General features: G+C 37.0%; 1 long non-coding RNA gene across 1 annotated transcript; it reads right to left on the bottom strand.

Moving 5' to 3' along the window:
- Positions 1 to 14,944: 14,944 nt before the first annotated feature.
- LOC117025300 (uncharacterized) lies at positions 14,945 to 24,220 on the bottom strand. The gene is made up of 4 exons (XR_004423577.1): positions 24,006 to 24,220; positions 15,731 to 15,779; positions 15,230 to 15,328; positions 14,945 to 15,135 (listed from the first exon to the last, which is right to left on the bottom strand). It is a non-coding gene; the product is annotated as an uncharacterized LOC117025300 (long non-coding RNA).
- Between the last annotated feature and the right edge of the window lie 51 nt (positions 24,221 to 24,271).

Genomic DNA, 24,271 nt, shown 5'->3' with positions numbered 1-24,271 from the left:
AACCTAAATTCAGCACTTTTTAAGTGTCAAGCACTATTGAATCCCCTGAGGATTCAGTGTAAGATCCTTACTTTAAAAAGTTGGTGTCTAGCAAGGAAAGTTATCCAGTGAACACTTACAATAATAAAAATGGTAAGTATTAAAGGGAAACATGGACTAGGTGCTACGTGAGCACTGGAAAGACAAGGCCTAACACTGAATATTGGGTAGAGGGTTAGGGGAAAGGCTTTCCAGGGAGAATGTTCCCTCCATGGTAGGAGATGAAAATGCATGACTACGGGTCAAATATAAGAAAAAGTGACAGCGCATGTACAAGTGGCAACACTGCATGCCAGGGTGCAGGGAGAAGGGGAGCATGGTCCAAAAGCCGCCACCACTCAACTGTTAATTGTTACTACATGGGAAGCAGGTTCGCTATGGCCAAATATTCCAACTTTTCAGAGGTTACAAATCTGAATTTTTGTGTGAAAATTCTCAACTGTTAGTGTTTGCCATTAATTCACTTTTAAAAAACACCATGCAGGCCAAACAAAATATGTCTGTAGGCCAGATTCAGCATACAAACTGGCTATTTAACATCTCTACCTTATAGTTCTCTCTAACTCCTGCACTAGAAATTTAGGAATTCGGGACCCAAGGATTCAGATTAATATAACTTCTCAAAACCACTGAGATACTTGATTATATTTTTCTTAACCCTTGCCTTCCCAGGTTGGAGAACCTTGATACACGTGCAAAGAAACCTTCATGCCCCCCTATATGACTTTCCCTTATTATTTCATGTGGCTCTTAAGAAGCATTAAACTAGAAGGGCCTCCAATCTTTAACTACACTAAAAGGGCAAAGATATAAACACTATTAGAACATCCAATCAGAATTGTGTACTTGGATGATATAAAAGTCCAAATGCACAAAATAGTCCAGTTTTAAGATCCACATTTTATTATTAAGAGATTAAAAGTCCTTTTAAAAATAACACTCTCGAAAGCAAATGAAACTTTGAAAGATTATGATTATGCAAACACAAAGACAAAAAGAAAAGTGGCCAAAAAGCTCAGTTATTCAAGAGCTGATAATTGATGCTTTAGTTTTTCTTCTGACTACTTAGCTGTCATTCATAAGAAAAATAAACAGATGGGATATTTATAAAATAAAGAAACACCAAGTTATCCTAAAACTAAGGATATCATTTAGTACATTGCACCTTGGGATACTACATTGGAATGAAAAGAATTATATATTAAATCCTGCATTTTCATGATTAATTTTCCCTATTACTCAAAATTCATCTACGTATAGTACTTGGTCACAATCCAGTAAGAATGAAAATATTGACCTTGAAAAGGTTTGGTGAAGGTAAACTAAATACAGATTAAAAACTAAACATATTCAAAACCAAATTATTAATAATTTATCACAAATAGTTTGAACAGACCAATTTGTGAATAACCTAAAATTAACGAGCACGCTCAATCTTTATTCAATCCAGTGTATCAGATTTCAAGATATTTTTAGAAACAGATATAATATAACCAACTTGGTTCTCTTTATAATAGAATAAAAGAAATCCTAAAAACAAACGACTTTTCTTTATAGATGTAAGGTAGGTGAAAACTCAAGAAAGTGAGAAAAATTTTCTGAGTCATCAAACCACAGACCTCTGATGATAAAACAAAAATTTAGCCATGTGTTCTGGAAAAACAGAACAAAATCTAAACGTTATCAGAATATTTTCTACTTTCAGTGATATGTGAAAGAGTGGGGAAGCGTTCGGAAATCTTTGATGATACATCTGTCTTTCCCAAAGACTACAAGTTCCTTAAAGGCAGAAGCCATGTCTGTTTTATTCATCACAGAATATCCAGCACCTAGCACATAGTAATACACAAGTATTTTAATTAATGAGTGAAATAAGTAAGTATAATATATTGTGTGTTCCCTAATAATTATACTGTAAACTTTGCTAAATATTTTATTCAATATGCTAATAGAATGGGATTTCTGATTAATTAAATAATACTGTTAATAGAAAAGTTCCCTTTCAATTAGAGACAGCTTTAAAAAAAAAAACATGGACTTCAAATTCAAGCTGACTTGAGTATAATTTCTAGATCTCCCATTCAGAATTACTTAACTTCTCTAAGTTTCAGTTTCTTCATCTATAAAATGGAAGTAATACTGTCTACCTCAATAAAGACGGCAAAAGGACAAACAGAAAGAATATGTGAAGTACATGGCATCGCATTTGGTTAAAAGTGGTAGTTATTATCATTTTGAAGAAACAATAACTTTTGTTTTAGAAAACTAAACCATACCAGAGTTTTAGGGTGTTTTTTTGTTCATTCCAGTCATGCTTCACAATCATTTAGAATTCTTAGTTTGAATTGATAATAACAGTTCAAACAAAATGGCAGTAGGACTGGCAATTAGCAAAAAACTAACAGCTAAAATTGCAGATAAAGATCCTTCTAATGCACTGAACTGCTATGCACCAGGCATCTGCATAACAAGCATGTGAAACAGATAAAAACTCCTTAAGGAGTTTATGTTTGTTGGGGGTTGGGTAGAGGGGGAACAGTATAGACAAGAAATAATAAACATTATAAATATATATTATATGGTATGCCAGCAAGTGATAAGTGCTTTTAAAAAAGAGAGAGCAGACTACTTGTATACAGGGTAGGTGGGGATGAGATTATAATTTCAAAGTGGGTGGTCAAAGTGGGTCTCACTGGGAAGAGGATACTTAGAGAAATACTGGAAGGAGGTGAGGAACTTGACTATGTGGACATCATTCTAAAACCAGATGTGTATTCAATAATTTTCTTAATTTGTGTATTATTATCTAATTATTCTAATTAATTCTCTAATTATTAATCCTCTTTTTAATCATATCAATTTTTTCCTACTGTTTCTTAGTTGAAAAATCCCTTTCAGGTAATTGGTAAGAAACAATGATCAAAAACAAAAAATCAAAAAGAATACTGTCATTTAGTAAACACTCAATAAACATACTTTAAATAAATATCTTTTAAGAGGCAAATTAAACCAGTTTGTTTAGATTTCAGAGATGACCCTTTACTCAATTTAAATGTTTTTTTATAATAATGCATTAAATAGTGCTGTCTCTCTAGAATCACTTAAAAATGTGACCAATATTATTTAACATAAGATACAATGTACCTATTATTCTAAGTAGACCAGTAGACTTGCAGTTCTTGTGGAGGAAGATAACGATAAACTATACAAGTTTCTATAGAAAAGCATAATAAAAAGAGCTGATAAATAAGAATCTTGGGAATAATTATACAGATGTTTCAGTACTAAGATCTCTATGTGTGCTCCTTAAAGGAGAAATTACACAAACAGACAAACTAAATAAAATCACTTCAAGACAAATACAGAAATGATAAAAACCATACAGTATTAGAAATGTTTAACAGAAAAATTTATTATATAATAGAGCTATGAACTCTCTAACAGTTCTGAAAAATGTTCAAGCAGAATTATAAAATAAATGTTCAAATACATATTTTAATATCCTCCCCAGCACATTTCAGTATTTCCCTGAACCAATTTTATGTACATGTAATTTATGTTTCTGTGTCAAACACCTGCATGTTATAAATATATTAGCACAAAAACCTATTTTGAGGATTTTATTAAATCAGAAGTATGTAGTAGTGTGCTTTCATTCAGTTTAAGAAGTTAATACAAGAGTTGTTGGCTAGTTATGGTACAAAACTGAGCCAGGAAAAACATTCATTTATTTATATACTGTAGCACCTGAAAATGTTTCATTTACACTGGGCCTAGAACCACAAAATTTATCAAATAAATTTGTAGACTCTCTCATCCAAGTAAAAGCAACATTTCCAAAGACACTGTAAAATTCTGATTAATTAAAAAAACAAAAGCACTACAAAATTGTATCTGAAAACCAAAAGCAGGAAAAAAAAAAGTATTCTGTAAATGATGAAAAATGTATAAAAGATTTTGTAAAATAAAGTGTCTATACATAAATTGGGGAAATAATGATCCTAAGAATATTTTATGCAAAAAAAAAATCAAGATTGTGATTTTTAAAACAAGTTTATATTATTATAACAGACATATAGATGGACCTGAAGTTTTCTACTTTCAAATTATTATTTATTTCTAATACTTACAATCAGCCTTTTAATATAATGTGAAAAAATTATGGCATCTATTCAGATCTCAAATCTATCAGCCAGCACCGACAAGGATGAAGCCTAGATAAAAATTCCCATCCCTGTACTGCTACCGGCATATAGTCGGTAAAGGTCAGGACTGCCGCTAAACATCCTTAGTATATAGGGCAGCACCCCCAAATAAAAGGATTATCCAGACCAAAATGTCAATAGTGCCCAGGTTGAGACAGCTTGATATACAAATAGATGCCTTACCTCTCCCTAGGTCAATCAGCTATGAGCAGGACGGCGGGTCAAATGGGACAAAGGATAGCAATCTCCATGAAGAATCCCAGGAAAGGGCTCTGTATGTAAAGACAACATGATTGGCCTAATATGTGGAGAAAACACAGAGCACCGTCTTTTGGGCCATCACCCAACTGCTTTTCACATCTCTGTCCCACCTCTCGAGGACCTTTATTTGGCTGAAAGTTCATATATTCAAATCCTCCACGGGTCTTTCTTTGTCACTTTTTATTATGCAAAATCCATACATACACAAAATAGAATAGCATAATGTAGCCATCACCAACTTTAACATCATTCTGTCACTTTTTTGTCTTGTCATTTTCATCTTTGTTTCTACCACTCTTTGTTTTGCTAGGGTATTTAAAAGCAAATCTCAGATAACATATTATTTCACCAATTAATATTTCAGTTTCTCCATTTATATTTACCCTGAGGAAAGATATTCAGGATGAACTGGATATAATGAATCTGGTAAGTGGGCAACAACAGAATGAAATTAATTAGATAAAATGAGGAGGGAATGGGAGGGACAGGAACAGACATCCCAGGTCCAGACAAGAAGTACAGCAAGCCCACCATGATTACGCAAAGTGAGCCAAGGGCTACACACCAAAAGATGATGAAAGCAAAGGTGTTTATGGTAGCTTCAGTCAGACACAGATCCAATAGTTCAGACCTGTATATAGAGTAAGGCACCAGTGACATGATATCACATAGATGCCAGCAATAAACCAAGTGTCTATATCAGGAATGCTAATAACTCCCAAAGCTCTTGCCAACTCTAAAATTTGATAGACTCCTGGAGTGCTCTTATAAGGATTCTAGCACTCCAAGGAGAAAAAAAGAATCCAAGATGGGTACGGAATAGAGAAACAGTAGCACCTATGCCACAGAGTTGTCATTTCTTCTCTGGGAGCTAAAGTATTTAATAATAAAACCTAGAGAGGAAACAAAACATCCAAGGAACAGGCAGGCATTACCTGAGACTCCGTGAAGCCAGAAGAAGGAAGTCAAAAGCAGTGTGCATCATACTGCAGAGCCACGTGAAAAGCCGGTCTGCTCCTGTCTATTCTCTACCAAATGTGGGTGGCCCTCCACAGACAAAAAATATCAACACCATGGGAGCTGCATGACTTGCAATTGTGCTATGACTACGTCAAAAAAGGAAGAAGCTAATATTCCAGCTATGTACTCATGGGAAGGATTTAAAACTACTGGTTTAAATCAAAGATGCTCAACTCATAAACATGCAGTCCAAGGGAAAGAACACATACTCTGGCTGATCATATTACACCTTGCTGAAGATGTCTCAGTGATTCCCACGTTACTCCAAACTACAGTCCAAAATCCTAACACAACCTGACCTGGCCCTTACCTACTTTTCCTCCTCTGATGGCACAGTATTTGGCCTACACACTGGCCTCTTTCAGTTTCTTTTCATTTCTCAGATAAAAATCATTGTGCACTTGAGCCCCAGGCACTGTGTTAAACACTTTATATATACATTTCATTAAACCTTATCCAAACCTTATAGGATAGAACCAGTTATCATCTCCACAAGAGAACTTAAGTGCCTTGTCATAGAAGCACCAAGCACAGAGCCTAAAAAAGGAGGTTTCACTACATGTACTTCAAATAAAGCCTTCTGCAATAAAGCCTTGCCAAAAATGTAAGAAAAGTGTTTTTAGATTAAAAGCAAACACCAGTCTCAAGTTATTTGGTATATTTTTTAAAATTAAGTTAGCTACAGAAATACAATAATGTCCCCATTTAACTCAGGCCACACCTCTAGCCTTTCTAATCTTGTACTTGAAGCTTTTGTTTGTTTGTTTGTTTTTAAAGAGTCTGAAAGGTCTATCATGAAAGCCATGGATTTATATGACAGGGCAAGCAGAGTTACATATAGACTCCTATAATAAACCTTATGTTAAATTTTATGGGGATACAATTGTTAGTGAGAAGTGAAAGTTAGGAAACACTGGTAGCGGCTGCAGAGGCTCAGCAGGATGGTGACTGGCTTTTGCTTCTCTTGCCAGCACGATAGGACCAGGGCAGGACAATCCAATAGGGCCACTCCGGCTGCCTCTTGGGAATGAGACCTCGGTTCCCGCGCGGGACGGCCCCCTTCCTCCTCCTAGAGAGCCCAAGAAGAGGCTGAAGCTGAGGTGATGCCTGGGAAGCAGAAGGTGAAAATCGTGGCGGGGCGCCATTTGCTAGTGATGGACCGAGCTAGTGATCTGCCTGATGCCTTCGTGGAGGTAACATTTGGTAATACCACCTTTAAAACAGATGTATATCTCAAGTCCCTCAACCCTCAGTGAAACTCAGAATGGTTTAAATTTGAGGTGGACGATGAAGATTTACAAGACAAACCTCTACCGATCACCGTTCTTGACCATGACGCTTACAGTGCGAACGATGCCGTTGGTAAAGTGTACATCGATATCGATCCTTTCCAGTGAAGCTGCAACAGTCGTCTCAGGATGGTTTCCAATTTATGATACCATACACGGTATCCGTGGGGAAATCAATGTAGTTGTCAAAGTAGACCTCTTCAATGATTTAAATCGATTTAGGCAGTCATCATGTGGAGTCAAACTCTTTTGCAGTGATGCACTGTATCTGAAGAGTAGCCTGTGCTGCCTGGATATCAGCGGGTTGTCAGTGGTCAGCAACAACTTCGAGGGAGAAGGACTTGGACTTTCTCAGTTACTGAATACAAATGACACCCTCTCAGACTTCATTCAAATGGGCTGTCTAAAACCAGACAATACAGATGTGGAATCATTTGTGGTGAATGGACGTGCGTGTCCTGCCGAAGTCTCCAGTGGCCTTAAAAAGCATAATTATTGGACACCAACTTATGGAGAAGCTTGCAGGACTCATCTAATGCAGGATTTAACCTTGTACCAGTAGGTCAACACCTATGAAAAACAAGCTCAAAAATAATTTTCACATATTTGTCTTACTGCTGTCACAGAGATTAATATTTTATTGCCTATTAAATTTTTATGTCATAAGTTAGAACAAGTTACATTTGTGAAATATGTAAAAGAAATGACTATATTAAACTTTGTATACCTGTCAAAAAGAAAAAAAAGAAGTAAAAGCTAGTACACAATTTAGAAAGAACACGTCAGATCTTGTCTTGTTTTTGTTTCTTCTACACAGTCTGAAAGCTTTCAATTTTAATCAATGACAACACAACATACTCAACTATGTATCAACCCATTACAGTGTAGTTCAATATTTGAGATTCAAATTCAGAGATGTCAGGCATTGTACAAATATTTTCATTCCAAATAACTGAAACAAAAGCTCTGATACAGATTTATGCTTCAGTCATTTTAAAAATTCTATATTTTCCTTATGATACTGGCTAACGAGGTGTTACTGTATAATATAATGACCAGCCACCGATTAAAATACTCGAACTATAATTGTTTTAAGAACTGAGAATTCATTTCCCTAAATATAGGGTATGAATTTATTGTGGTAATGAAGAAACATATTAAGTATATATCTGTGCTTGAATGTGTATGTGTAAATTAAAACAGTAAGCATGAACAACTTACAGCTGTTTTATAAGCCTCAGGATAATTCTTGTAAATTTTAGATTCATTTATTCAGTAGAACAAAATATACTGACTTTCTTTTCTCTGCTATTTCCAAACTCTCTTTACCCTAATATATGTACGCATGTATGTTTTTACTATTTATAATGTTTTTCTGATTATCAAAATAACAACACATATTTTTTTTTGTACATACTTTTGAAAATGCAGAAAAGGGAAAAGAAAAATTTTATATACCACAACTTAAAAATGATCACTTCCGTTAAAATTTTGGTACATGTTCTTCCAGGCTACACCTTATTCTCTTTTACAAAACTATGAAAATAGTTTTCTTATAAGCTATCCTGTAACATCATACATCTAAGCTTCATATCACTTTTGGATTTGATGTCTGCAAACAGTTTGTTTCTCACTCAGCATACCATTCATATTAAGTACAACTCTCTGAATTTTCTTTTGACAACACTAAATTCCAAGACTTTTAGAAACTCTGTGCCAGGAAGCAGAAACAAACACCAAATACTTATTTTTTATTATACCACAAAACCCCTTACCAATTAGAAGTAACTCCACATTCCCCCTCCCCCATCCTCTGGCAACCACTAATCTACATTTTGTTTCTATGGATTTGCATATTTTGGACATTTCTCACAAATGGGATCATACAATATGTGGCATTTTATGTCAGTTTCATTTGGTATAATGATTTCAAGGTCCATCTATATTGTAGCAGGTATCAATACTTCATTCACTTTTAATGACAAAATATTCCATACTATAGATATACCAAATTTTGTTTATCCAGTCATCAGTTGATAAACATTTGGACTCCATCCACCTTTCAGCTATTACGAGAAATGCTACTCTAAATGTTAGGGTAAAAGTTTTGATGAAATCCAATTTACATATTTTTCTCCTTTCACACTTGTGCTTTTCGTGTCACACCTAAGAAACAATTACCTAATCTAAGTTCTCAAAGAATTATGCCTATGGTTTCATCTAAGAATTTTACAGTTTGAGATCTTCCATCTAGGTCTTTGATCCATTTTGAGCTAGTTTTTGTACATGACATGGGGTAGGTATCTAACTTTTTTTTTTTTTTTGGCATATAGGTATCTAGTTGTCCTAGAACATTTCTCAATTCTATTCCATTGATCTATATGTCTATCTTTATGCCAGTCCCACGCTGTTTTGATTCCTGTTGTTTTGAGGTCAGTTTTGAAATGAAGAAGTTTCTGTGCTCCAACTTGGGTGTTTTTCAAGATTACTTGGGATTCTGGGTACCTTGCCTTTCCATATGAATTTTAAGATCAGCTTGTCAATTTCAGCAAAAAAGGCATCTGGAATGTTGAAAGAGATTGCATTGAATCTGTAGATCAATTTGTACAGGATTTTCACCTTAACAACAGTAAGTTTTGCAATCCATATATTTCTATTTATTTAGGACTTTTTTTGTTTTCATTTTTCAATGATGTTTTGTAGTTTTCAGTGCACAAGTCTCACACTTCTTTTATTAAGTATATTCCTAAGTATTTTACCCCTTTTCATATTGTAAATAGAAGTGTCAATTCATTTTTGGATTATTTATTGCTAGTGAATAGATATAGAATAATTTTGCTTATTGATCTTATATACTACAACCTTACTGAACTCATTTATCAGTGCTGGCAATTTGTGTGTGTGTGTTCATTCCTTAGAATTTTCCATATAGAAGATCATGTCATCTGTGAATACAGATATTTTAGTTCTTCCTTTCTAATCTGGATGCCTTATATTTATCTTGTCTAATTGCCCTAACTTAATCTTTCAGTACAATGTTGAATAGAAATAGAGTGGACGTCTCTGTCTTGTTTCTAATTTTAGGAGTAAAACTATCAGTCTTTCACAATTAAGAGAGACGTTAGCCTGAGATTTTTTCATAGATGCCCCTTATTGGATTGAGGAAGTATTCATACAGGGGTATTCCTAGTATGTTGAGTGTTTTTATCATGAAAAGGTGTTGGATTTTTTTCAAATGTTCTTTCTGTATCTTTTGAGATGATCATAAGTTTTCATCTTTATTCTATTTGTAACGGTCTATCACATTGATTGTTTTTTGTATACTGAATCTACCTTGCATTCGTAGGATAAACTCCACTTAATCATAGTGTTCAATCCTTTTTATGTTTGCTGGATTCCGTTTGTTAATATTTTGTTGAGGAATTTTCAACTACATTAGCAGAGATATTGGCCTGCAATTTTCTTGTAATGTCTTTATCTGGTTCTGGTACCAATGTCATACCAGCTTCACAGTATGGTCTGGGAAGCTTCCCTCCTCTTCTAGCTTTTGTAAAAGCAAAGTAACTTAAAAACAATAAACATACGATTTTATGTAGTCTTTTATTATTCAGATTTTGAGTGGGGAAAATAAAAAAGCAATTATAGAAAGGATTTGCAGGAGCATAGACTTCTGCTTTTAACTGATGGGATTGAAAACAAGTCTCTCCAAAATGTGCCACTTTGACATGCAACTATTGTGAGCTGAATAAAAAAACAATACACTCCAGAATAGCTTTTTACCTCTCCCTTAACTGCTTAAAAGATGTAGAGAGGGAGCCTGTACCAGGAAGAGAGCTGTTACCAAAGATAACTTATTTTTACATCAGAAAGACTTCTCTGCATGTCAAGACAAACACTTGTTTACCAGACATTTGCTCTTCCATTGCCCTGTGATTGTCTTCCTCCCTTTGAAGTTCCAGAACCCTACCTCCTTCTCCTTAGCTCAGGAAAGCATATAAGCCTCAATTACCTGACTGAGAGCTTCACATCTTTGGGATTCTGTATGTACAAAATTAAAACCTGTTTTTCTCCTGTTAATCTGTCTCATGTCAATTTAATTATTAGGACAGCCAAAGAACCTAGAAGGAGAGAAGGGAAACGTTTTTCTCCCCTACATGGCCACGGTGCAATAACTGGTATTGGACTTACCCTCTGCTATAAACAATTACAAAACTGGATAAAATATGTAACTTACTGCTTTTATAAATTGGACAGCCAGTAGTACAAAAGAGAAACATATCAGGTATGCCCCAGGGGTACATTGTGGAGGAGCTCAAATAGAAAGTATCAGTCTCACTGAGCTGACAAGGCAAAGATAGAGGTTGGGGTATTGAGGCAATTGAAATTTATGGGGCAGGGAGTTGTGGTGAGGGAGTGACATAGAAGTGTGCATAGGAATTCCCTTCAGAGTTTTGGCCAAGGCCAGAAGCATGCATTTCAAACTGGGACTCCATGAGGCCTAGCAGACAGTAGCTACTAAGAGTTGAATGGGGAAAAAAAGTGAGAGAGAAGTTGCACAAAGCTAGAAAATGTTGTGTTCTGGCAAAATGCAATGGAAAGATCTTGCTGAGCTCCTCAGGTCCTCATTTGCAACTCTCCAAAGTGTATTCCCCAACAGTTAGAATCACAAACTAAAAGAAGAGATAAACCCTAAGGACTACGGACAAATCCAAAATACACCCACACTAACAAGTAATTCTGACAGAACAAAAGGATCTTATAGTAATTCAACTACCTGCCAGAAAAAAGAAACTCAACACCCAAAGAAAGACAATATAATACAGCATCCCTACAACCTACCATCACAATGTCCAGTATAAAATAAAAACCTACATTTGAGAAAAGACATAAAACCTGACACATATCAAGAAAAAAAGAAGTCAATAGAAAAATGTCCCGAAATATCCCAGATGTTGGAAGCAGCAGGAAATACTTTAGAGAGGCTGTTATAAATATGTTCAAATACTTCAGGAAAAAGTAGACATGAATAAATATATGGGGAAGGTCTGCAGAGAAATGGAAACTATTTTAAAAAGATTCAACTGGAAGTTCTAGGTAGATAGACAAACAAGACAGACACACACACATTTATAAGTTGGTAAGATTAACTTAAACTTACTATGTTTAAGTTGGTAAGATAACTGTAATAATAAATATTTTAATATATTTCTGAATTATTATTAATGGTAAAATTTTTAAAGATTGACCCAGAGTCAAAAATGATGAAAGATTCAGATTAATAAGCTGGTGTTTCAGTGCAAGTTAAATAAGAAAGGTCATTATTCAAAAGACATTTTAAAAGCTAATAAACTAGTATAGCAATATAATATCCATAAATTAAAAGCACTTCATCAAAATTAAATTTTAAATGCCAGCTATTTAAATTCAATGGGTAAAAATTGTTGAAATGTTAACCATATATTTGTGATACAGGTTCTTCATCAGAGATATGAAAAATGGTGGTAGAGACTTCAATTTTGTATTATTTGGTATATTTAAATATCAAGAGGAGAGAAAAATATGGACTTATAATTCTTTCCTAATTAAACTGTGGCTTAGGACATATATATGCGTTATCATATATGCCTAGATATAAGGCTACTCTTAATATAAAATGATCTCCTATTTTCTCAGTGGCAAATCCAATTTAAGGGGCTTTTTTTCCCAAAAATGAACATATAAACCTTTATATATGTAGATGGAATTACCACATGCCTATTAATAATATTAAATTTATTAATTTTGTTTATACTTAAATCACATATCACATAAGAACACATAGTAATCTAGAAATATTGCTTTGTTCCATTTAGTTTGATGAAACAATTTTATTCAAATTCTTCATTTGTATCTTCAACATCTGAATCTCGTTCCTCACCATTACAAGAGCCATTCAAACCATGAGGAAATTTCAAAATAGGTGGCTGAGAAATGGATAGACAATTCATCTTTATCAAGACTATAAAGGATTTTGTTGATGGAGAGTATGAAAGTATTTGTAAAGAGGATTTCTATGAAGAAAGCTGTAATTCTGATGCATTCCAGAGTGAGTGTGGGTGGTTCTTCACTTCAATCACATGCCTAGAGAGAAGGACTTCAAAAACAAAAAATAAAAACCAACTGGAAAACCTCTCACGTATTCCCTGTAGTTGGAGGACACAGTCATCTATTAAATGACTTGCTTCTAAGAAACTAAAGAAGCAGAATGGACAGGGTTGCATCTGGAAAGTAATTACACTCCCCTTCAATGGCTGACCAAAATGTGTGAATCTGGAAGACAAAATATGGAACTCGCAGTAGGTATATTGGTCTGGGATCATTCAAACCAGGGTGCTACCCAAAAAGACTACCTGGCTCCCTGTTGTATTCTGTCAATGGGATCACTCAAAAGAGACTATAGGACAGGAAGAGGGGGAAAGAACATGCTCTTTCTTGAATGTTTCTTACTTCTGTCAGCTTCACTCAAAAATGACACTACCTCCAGCAGAATCGGTTGATCCTAACGCAGCAGTGGGCTGCAGTTTCACTCCCAAAACTACCAAAGATACCAGTAGCAGATAGTTGTTTCCCCTCCCCAGAGTTCTCAGCCCAGAACCCATATTCCTGAAGTACCAGCACTAATCAAGCCATGACCCATCCTCAGAGATCTGTGTCACAACTCAGGATCCCTTATCCAAGCCTCTAAGATTCAAAACCACCAACCTCTTCCCTTTTGTATCCTGAATTTAAAGGGATACCTGTTCCCTAATACCTGGTTAAGAATTCTACATATAAAATTCTCTGTTAAAACAATTGGTATGTTTCCTGTTTCTTGACTAGATTCTGACTGAGTCACCTTATAACTTTCACTGTCTCAATGAAACCTAATGTACAGCCCAAGAACATTACATTGTACAATTTATTCTGAAGCTCATACTCAACCAGGTGGTGACCACAAAGAGACCCACCTGGCATCACACAGGTGTCCACTGACGCTTCACACTCAGTCATTTCCTGTAATGAGCAAAGTTCTTTAACTCCTTTGAGGGATGCCCCACCAAACTCTAGAAGCATAGGATGACTTCAATACCACCCTCTCCTTTTGATTTTTACCAGTAGACCCCCTCCAGCCAGCCTTTTGATGTGAGAGTCCTAGGAGTGAGGTAGTTACCAGTCCACATACCCCTACATCCCCAGTGCCATATGTGAAGTTCTCTAAAGGGTCTCTTCAAGGCTCCATCACTTAACCTCCGATAGCACCACTCTCCTCTCTGTGGCAAAGGTAGAGGAAGTAACATCATAAAACACTGACATCTCTTTCCCCCCGCAAAAAAATACTCAGTAAAGGCTTCCATCTTTCAATCTTCAATGAGAGCAGAACTGAGTTTAGGAAGCCCCCTTTCCCAACCTTGTACAAATGGGTTAGTGCCGAAGTTTAGAATGTGGATATTTAGTATCTATGAGCCTTGGCCTCTAGGGCCTCCTTTAAAGCTCAAAGTCATCAGAAAATTTTCACTAAAATTCCTACCTGCATTAGTTACAGTATGAACTATCTTTTGTAACAAAAGACCCCAAAACACAGTTTGAATAAGGTAGAAGTTTATAGCTCTGTCATGTAACATTCAGAGTTGGCAGGTGAAGCAGCATGGGAAAGTAGCCTGCTCCAAAGGGCCACCCACGGCCCAGAGCCCTTCCATCTTGGTTTTTTTTTGTTTTTGTTTTTTTGGGGTTTTTTTGTTTTGTTTTGTTTTAGATTTTATTGGGGAAGGGGAACAGGACTTTATTGGGGAACAGTGTGTACTTCCAGGTCTTTTTTCCAAGTCAAGTTGTTGTCCTTTCAATCTTAGTTGTGGAGGGTGTTGTTCAGCTTCAAGTTGTTGTCCTTTCAGTCTTAGTTGTGGAAGGCGCAGCTCAGCTCCAGGTCCAGTTGCTGTTGCTAGTTGCAGGGGGCGCAGCCCACCATCCCTTGTGGGAGTCGAACCGGCCACCTTGTGGTTGAGAAGAACACACTCCAACCAACTGAGCCATCCAGGAGCTGAGTGGCAGCTTAGCTCAAGGTGCCGCGTTCAATCTTAGTTGCAGGGAGCGCTGCCCACCATCCCTTGCAGGACTCGAGGAATTGAACTGGCAACCTTGTGGTTGAGAGCCCACTGGCCCATGTGGGAATCGAACCGGCAGCCTTCGGAGTTAGGAGCACGGAGCTCCAACCGCCTGAGCCACCGGGCCGCCCCCCATCTTGTTTTTCAGACATCCCCTCAGAGTACTGCCCTCACCTGCAGGGTTGAAGCTGGTCAAGGTCCAGCCTACAGGAGAACGGAATAAAATACAGAGATGTGCATACCCAATTTTTTAAAACGCAAGATTCAGAAGGTGCATTTATAATTTCTACTCACATACCATGGTAAAAACTTAGACATATAACCAATTTAGTTCTATCAGGACTGAGAAATGCAATATCTAGCTCACAGATGCCCAGCTGGAGACCAGCAGCTTTAGCTGAAAGGAAACAAAAAAGAAGGGACATTGGGAATAATTAGCAGATTCTGCTGACACTCACTTAATTATGTACAAAATTAAAAATGAATATTAAAAAAAATTGCTGAAAAAGTAAAACATGAAATTCTATATTCCGAATATAATTTTAAAAATGAAATGGTTTTCTTTAAAACTTTAGTCCTAAAATACCTTAAGCATGAATAAATTATGATCTATCTTGACATTTAAGACTACTATTGAAATCACTGAGATCTAGAGAAATAGTAACAAGGAAGAAAAAAACAACAAAGATCCTTAGAAGAGCCAGGAGACTCAATGTAATGCCTTCAAACTCTTAATAAACATTATCTCGGAGCCAATAAAATAAAAACAACAATAAAAATAGCATAGTTTTCATTTTACCTCACTTTCTTTTATCCGCCTATCCTGAGTTAAACAGGTAGAAAAATACCTAGAGAGGAAACAGGTAGAAAAGTGCAAGAAAGGGCATCAGTTTATTCACAAACTACATAATCAACTTCTCCAGCAACTGTAAAGAGAGCACATATTAAGTACTAGAAGACGCCACCTCTAAAATTTATAGAAATAGTGAAAGTTCTAAAAATTACCAGCTGACAGGTTATTTTTGGCTGAACTATACACTGTGTAAGCTTTATTCCATACAGGCTTAACATATGTTAGATATGTTCAGAGAAACAAATCAGTTCAACATGAACGAATATTCAGGTGGCAACCACAGATCAATTAAAGCCAACTTCTGATGTCCTTGACAAGAACTCCCTAGTTGATTAATAAGTAAGTTTGAAGTTTCAGAGTATTGGTGACGATAGTAAATCCCAGCACTTTTTTCAAAGCTAATTCCAACGTTTCCAGATGTCCTCAGACTATATATAGATGACAGCTTAACAAAGTTGAGAATTCTAAGAGAACTAAACAATCTTAATTCTTGGGAGACCTGTTTAAAAAGGGACACCTGGAGTAATAAAAGTAGAAGCATTTGAACATGTCTTGAGAACAGTGGTTTCCCAAAACTCAGATGAAAGAATCCAGTATATGAACTACTCTGTTCAGGTTGGACTTTCAGCAAGTATGTTGAGGTATTCATAAATTGACCTAAGGAAAAGAAGTTGCTCTATTTGGGGGTCTGGCACGTTTGCTGCCTTTCATTAAGCATAACTAGAACCCATTTTCACAATTTGGAAGTTAGAGAATGTATATTTTTGGACCATCATACATTTTTATATAGAAAATAAATGTTTCTTTTTAATAGATTATTCTTTATAATAAAATTTCAACTGATAAACATAAGTGACTAAATTACTACATTTTCATGTTTGTTAATTTATCTCAACAGACATTTTAAAGTACTCTTCAGCTAATTAAACCCTTTCACTTTTGAACACCTCATTTTTAATATTCTCTATTTGACCATTTCCTACAGAAAGTTTAATACCACATTTTATATAAAGTCTATTTTCATGAGAACTCTTTGTGAGCAAATAATATTTTCATGATAAAGAGTAGCATATTAAGCCATGTTAAAAGGGAAATAATCAGAACGTTTAACCAAGTTTGGAAGTCAGGCAGTAGCTTAGACTAAAAAAAGCAGTTCTAACAGAGGGCCAGTTATATACCCCATAGTCTGGAGAATATTTTTAAGGCCCAGATTCATTATTCAAAGAAAAAAATCATAAAACTATGTAAAGTTTAATGTGTGGAAACATTTAAAATTCCAGCATTTGAAAGAATAACTTGGAATAATATGTTAAATGTTCTAATTTGTAACCAAGACAGTTATGCATACTATTTTCAGTAACTCAGAAAGCCCCTATTTAATAAAAATCACTACCAGAATAACAGGTTTATTTATAACTCTTGTAAACAACAACAACAAAAAGGAAGCAGAGGATTAAAATGGGTATGTTCATTAAAGTAAGGCAATGAAGTCGAAGACAAAAAATCTGAAACAAGTAATTTATCCCTGAATCAAGGTACACAAAAAGAAAACATATCAAAAAAAAAAAAAAGGCAACCATGAAGATTCTCAATTTCCCTGTGTAGGTCTAACAGGCAAACAAATAGAATCTTAAAACCAAACATATCTTAAAGATTGCACCAGCTATTCAGCTCCAAATGCAGACTTCCGCACTCTACTTTCTGATACTAGGGCTGGGACCTTGTAAACCACAGTTCTACTTTGCCAGCTGGCTCGATGTTGGACTCTGCCGAAAAGGAATTCTAGAATAAGGAATAATCAATCTGATCCTTCCGTCTGCTTTCTGTTTGTTTCCTCCAGGCTTCCTGGGTGTGTCATTTTTGTTAGCATTGTCCCAATACTTTCTCAGCCCAGCAGCATTGCCCTTCTCTAACAAAAACTGAATCTACTGTGCAGTTTTTCCAACACTTGCCAAACCGGTCTTATCATGTCCTCCTGCCCCAGAGCTATTCAGCACCAATATGGGAAAGCCTCCTCCTCAGACGTCTGGGCCTATGAGTCCTCTTCTAAGTTTCTAAGTTTTAATTATTTCAACCTCTTATTTTTGTTGTTCCAGCCTTAGTAGTGGTAATTGTGGTAACTTAGTATTTTTCCCCCTTTCAGTGTTCTAGTTAGGTTTATGCCAAATTCATAATTCTTAATATTAAATTCTGTTTAAATAACTAATATGGTTTCTGTCCCCTGACTGAACCCAGCCTGACTAATCCCCTGTCCACTCGTTCCTAAGGTGAAAGATTCTATAAAAATCATCAAGGGGCTTGGGGAATACAGTTTGAAAGGGCATATCTAATATCATGGTATATTTTTCAAAATGAAAAGCATTATTTTCATAAAACAAATCTCAACCAAATATTCTCAGTTCCTAGAAATACACAGAAGAGAGTGATTCTCAACCAGTGGAATGGAGGTTATGGGGCCTGACATGCGGATTTAAATTAACAAAAGGTTTAGAAACACTAATTCAAGTCCAAACCTTTTATGATATAAATAACCTAAGATCCATTAGACCTATAAGCTCCCTTAGGTAATGAACTGAGTTTTGCCTACCAAAGTGTGTTATATAGTAAACATTCAAAATAAAAAGAGAAGTCATGAGGATATCCAAGTCAAAAACTAGTTAGTTGCAAAATTAAGCCAATGACCACCTTCTCAATTGGAGGTCTTTTCCTACCTATCTCATTTTTGTGGCAGGGTCCTATTAACACTAAGCTAAAGCCCCAGAAAAACACCAGTGAAGGGTGAGCTTCCTAGGAAGCCAACCCTGTACTATATTAGTATTAATAGGGAGTGCTCTTTTGATCAACCCCTGGAGGAGAACAGGGAAAGAAGCAGGATCAGCAAAGAAGAAGCTGAACTGTGATGCAGTACCAAAAGAGGTCTCAGCAGACTCTACAGGGAATTTTGAAAGTAGGATGATCCTTTGGAGTTATGCTGAGTTGGGGCAAAGAGATTGAGCCTTTAGCCATCCTTGTCAATCAGTCATTGGATTCAAGCAAACCCAGGAAGGAAGTATGACCTTGGGTGAGGAGGCTCCATTCAGCCTATGCAATCCAAGCAGGGGCTAACAGCTGAGCACTTTCTGCTGGCAGCGCTCCCAGTAGCTGGCAGAGGGGGCTGGTGGAGGAAGCCTTTCATTCCTGAAGGGAAATATCTGCACGGCACCTCACAATGCCCTCCACAGTTCAACCCTTGTGCTGCTTGGATCTACTTCTTTGTTTAAGTTCTGGAAGCAGCTCCTTCAGGATTCCAGCGAGCCTCTCTTCCTGGGGGAATCTTAGAGGAGGAAGGTAAATGGGAAAACTATAGTCCCCATCACTGCAGCTAGTGTTGGGCTATAAATGATACTCATCATTACCTTACTATCCGCTCTAGATATCTCACCCTCAGCTGGCATGCCTGCTAATCTCCAAAATTTGTCTGGCATAATCCAGATCCTCAACCCAAGTTCTCTATGTCCTCTCTTGCCATGTCTCCTTGAAACAACTAATCTAAGAGCAGATAGCAGCCACTGTTTATTGTACAACGGAACTTTGACAGTGTCCCCTGGTGAAAATATCCCCCTTTGAAAACCAAAACTTCTAAACCATGACAGCCCATAATTGCTGAGATGAAAATTCCACAAGTGGATTATTGAGAATGACAGTAGGCAAAGTCAATACTATTTCCAGCCCCTTGATTCTTGGACCTATGTGTTCTACCTATTGAAGACCATATAAAAGTTATTAGAGGATGGCGACTCAAACTCACAGGGTATACCTCTGAGCTGACAATTCAGCAGAGCCTCAAACAGGCTGTTCCTTCAATAGACTTTCCCATGATTCTATCACATCAGCAATTTCTGAATGGTGTGATGTGTGATATGAGCAGGGATCCCATGGTCATATGCATATTGCGGTATCTGCTCAGAAATGCAGGCCCACACTGTTAGAGCAAACACTCTAGAAGCTTTATGATACTGATGCAAGCTGAGGCCCTGCAGACAGAAAAAGCAAACCCATGTCTATAATACCGAGGGTGCCAAAAAAATGTATACAAGTGGACATTTTGGTCAACGTTGCTCAAGCAGTAGTTCAGAGTAATCAGAAGTGTCCAGACGCTGATGGTAACCACTTTGAGCACCTCTTGAAAGAGCAGAAGTCAAATGTGACTTGTATTCAGCTTTTGTTATCAGTACACATTGAGTACTACAATCTTAATAGTTTTCCTTTCTTAAAATGTGTATACATTCTTTTGGCATCCTGTGTCTATGTCTATTACTGTCAATATGAATGTCTGGCTTTGGCCTTTCTATTGTAGAAGAGGTCCAATGTAGTCAATCTGACACCAAGGGACGGGAACTCAGCACTGGTGTCTGCTGAAGGCACACTAGCCTTGGTAACTTGGAGCTTCCATGTCATCAGGCCCACGCATAGCCTCCTCCATCCCTGCTACCATCACTAACTCATTTGTGTACCACTTATGCCTTCATTGGGATGGTAGGTTGCAATGACAGAGGTTGGCTGTTGTCAATTAAACAAGGTGGCAGTCTACCTGGTTGTTTAGTTCCTTTTCTATGTTAGATATTAGTATGCAATCCAGGGATACTCACACTTCTTGTCCATTCCCACATACCCATTCTCATGCCTCTATCTCAGAATTCCTTGTCAACAGTGTAACAAATTTTCTCCTTCCAGCCCCTTGGCCAACCAGGTAAGCTATTCACCCCTGCCCCTGAATCCATGTTATTCTAACCTTGGGCTATTTCTCTCACTACCCAAAGTGAAGGACCAAGTGCACTTCTTAAGGCTCTGCCTTTTGGGAGGATATTCTTTGATCACTTCTCTTTCTAGCCAACTGGGGCAATAGTTCAACCAAAATATCAAAATGACGCATCAATGAAGCAAATGTGGACTTTTTTTTCCTTTACTAGTTGACCATAAGAGATCAACCATGGCGGTAAGAGCTGAGGGAGAGGCATTTGGACAACAATAGTGGATGACATGGGAGTCCAGGCTACCTGCTCATGAAGCTTGTTTTGTGCCTTCTGGCCCTGTTTGTGTTCAGTCTTGTGTTCACCTATGATAGATGGTTGCTGAGCTTGCCCAACCTTATAAGATGATTGATCCAACAGAAGAAAAGTTCATGAAGGACAGTTGTGACTATAATGTCACTTGGTACCTCAATGCCAGGCACTCCGTCTCTCTCAGGGCTCTGCAGTATGCCAGGAGCTGTTTTTTAAAAGGTATATAATTCTCTGCCACATGCTCTGCCATGCTCCAGAACCCCGCAAGTCTGCATCGTGTCCCTAATTCGAACTTGATATAAATTCCACACATCCATGTATTCCATACTGTCTTTTCCCACCATTGATACCTCTGATACCCAAATGAATGAAACCCATGTGCAGTAGACTATCACAGTTTTTCTGAGCTTTGGCTAGTATAATATCTTAAGCATAAATATATCATTTTTATTTTCCTTGACTCTAAAGGTTTTTATTTAATCTCCTTCTTCAAATTTTTCCATAATTAATCTAATTTATGGGCTAACAGAGGAGGTTAAAAAGTGGCCAGACTCATTAAAGATAAAGGGCTACAGAAGATTAGAGGGAGAGCTTACTTCCTTTTGGGATTATGATAAATTGAATAATGTCCCACCCACCAAAAGATATCGATGGGTTCTAATCCCTAATATCTATGAATTTACTCTTTATGGGGGAGAAAAAGACTTTGCAGATGTGATTAAGGATCTGGATGGGCCCTAAATGTAATTACATGTATTTTTATAAGATAGAGACAGATGGAGAAACACACATAAATGGAGGAGACAATGCGACTATGGAGGCAGAGACTAAAGTTAGGAAACTACAAGCCAAGAAATGCCAGCAGTCACCAAATGTTGGCAGAAGCTGGAAGAAGCAAGAAACAGATTCTCTCTTACATCCAGAGGGAACGTGATCCAGAACTGTAAAAGAATATATTTCTATTGTTTGAAGCTTCCAAGTTTGTAATAATTTGTTACAGCAGCCCTAGAAAACTCATATAGGGATAATAAAACCTTTATGGGGTATATACTGTGTTTTCCCGAAAATAAGACCTAGCCGGACAATCAGCTCTAATGTTTCTTTTGGAGCAAAAATTAATACAAGACCTGGTCTTATTTTTACTATAAGACCTGGTATAATGTAATATAATATAATATAATACCGGGTCGTATGTTAATTTTTGCTCCAAAAGACACATTAGAGCTGATTGTCCCGCTAGGTCTTATTTTTGGGGAAACAGGGTAGCATTTGAAGACTAGTACGTAGATTTACATATATGGTGATTGGACAAAAGGAAAAAGAAAAGGAGGGAAGGGGAGCATTACAGAGGAAGTAAAAAGGCAGTGAGACAGAAAATCAAGAAAGTTGTACAAAACAAAGTAGTTCAATTATGCAGGAGTATATGCTACTTGAAAGTAAGTAATAATACATATTGTTGAAGATCTTGAATACTAACCCAAGAAGTTGGAATTTTAAACTAAGAAATTTAAACTTTAATCTGTGGACAGCCAAGATTCTCTGCAGCTTGTGAGAACAAGGGGTGTGTATGTGTGTGCATGCGTGTGTACACCCATTGTACGCACGGGGGGGTCTGGGAGCAGGAAATAATAATGTGATAAATCCTTTGCATACGTTTCTCATTCTATTCTCTAACTTTTTATTCATCTCCTTCCACCACAAGGCTTACGGGTCAGAAATGAGTTTCCCCGGGACTGAGCAAAAATTCTGGCGTATTTGTTTGATAAATGGTAAATGAAAGAATAAAGAACATTCTGCATTTTGTTTTGTTTTAGTCATTACGAAGTATGGTATGACAGAGTAGAACAGAGCATTGAACAGTACTTGAATCACTTTTACTCTTCAAAGGTATTGTTAGATAAGACAAAAGTCTCAAGGTCTAGGCAGTTCTTACTAAATGCTAGCACAGTATTTTGCAGACACAGCTGTAAAGAGGATGAGCTTGACAGGAACCCAACTAGGTAAGTGTAGGCAACTGCAAAGAAAAAACATCAACATATAATTAACCAAATAATGTAGATAAGCAATGGCTAAGCCACCCTTACAAGAGACAGAGCTTTGCATGTGAATCCCATGTCTGCTTTCCTTGCTGCAAGTAAATGAAACTACCTAACAATAAACATGTCTTGTTCTTGAATGGAACACCCCAAGCAGTGAACTCCTTGAGTTCAGTAAGAGTCTGGTTAAGATTATTATTTCTTTTAATATAGATACTAATGTTGAACATATAAGAGATTTGGGCTCAGTGTGATAAACCCCAGGGAATACTCCAGAACCAGGACAGCAATTCTAGTGAAATCTAATCCCTTAGTGGAGGTTGTCAGGAGCAGAGTTGAAAAGTAAAGTAAGGTCTGTGCCATTAATAGATTAGCAATGTCTACTAAGGTGCTGGATTGAGAGTTGGCAAGCAAACAACATGTGTTTCTCATTCTCCATCACTCCAGAAGTTAGTCATCTAGTTTCTTTAAAAACTTTTCATTTTCATGTCTTATGTGAAGTACAGAAGAAAAAAAAAAGCAAAACAAAACAAAAAAACTCCATTTCAATGGAGGTTTCCATTTAGTTGAACATAGTTAAAGATTTACTGCATTCAGGTGAAAAAAGAAACCAAAGGGAGTTAGAGGGGATAGAGGACTGTTCCGCTTTCTGTATTCTATGATTTCAGAGTGGTACTCCTCTGGTTGAAAAGACAGGGCTAATTCAACGGCCTGCCTTCTAACTCCAGTGCATGCTCCATGGAAGGGCTAGCTCTGCCTTTAGACAGAGCAACATACTCAGTAGGGCCTTGGAGGGAAGGAAAACCAACACAGGGGTCAATGGAACCCCAGAAGGAAAAAAAAAACATGATAATAATGGAACTCTGTAAATACCAAATTCCAAACTTTACCCTAGAAGTTATGAGACTGGCCCCTGAGATAGGCTAAACACCAGTGTCTGAAAATGAGATCAAGTCTGAAGCGGAGCACAATCCTCTGTGACCATGTGTAGCACCCACACCTAACGTGATGATACCAAAATCCCTAATTGCTTTTTAAAGTTTTAAAATATAGTTCATGCAACAAGATATAAACAAAAACATTATCATACAAGTTTTGTTATCCTCGTTGCTATTGTAGGGAAGATATAAATAGAGGACGCACCCTCTGACGGGGTGCAAGTTGTTTACCGTACAGGGTCAGTGACCACTTTTGCCGAGGTAGAGGAGTCCCAGGGCCAGCGCCGACTGCTCTCCTAAAGCCTTTAAAACGCGCACAGGCCCTGGATAACCCCACGGGTAGGTCAGCTGGCAACCATCAAATTGAGGTTGAAAAAAAAAAAACCTCTGCAAATGCGCGGGAGAAGCAATCAACGACAGCCCCGCCCTCCGCACGCCACTCTAAACCCACCCCTTCCAGGCGCAGGCGCA

Source organism: Rhinolophus ferrumequinum, chromosome 7 (assembly GCF_004115265.2).
Source record: "Rhinolophus ferrumequinum isolate MPI-CBG mRhiFer1 chromosome 7, mRhiFer1_v1.p, whole genome shotgun sequence".
Taxonomy (NCBI): Eukaryota; Metazoa; Chordata; class Mammalia; order Chiroptera; family Rhinolophidae; genus Rhinolophus; species Rhinolophus ferrumequinum.
Note: the sequence above shows the minus strand (reverse complement) of the source record. Positions and strands in the feature narration are given on the sequence as shown.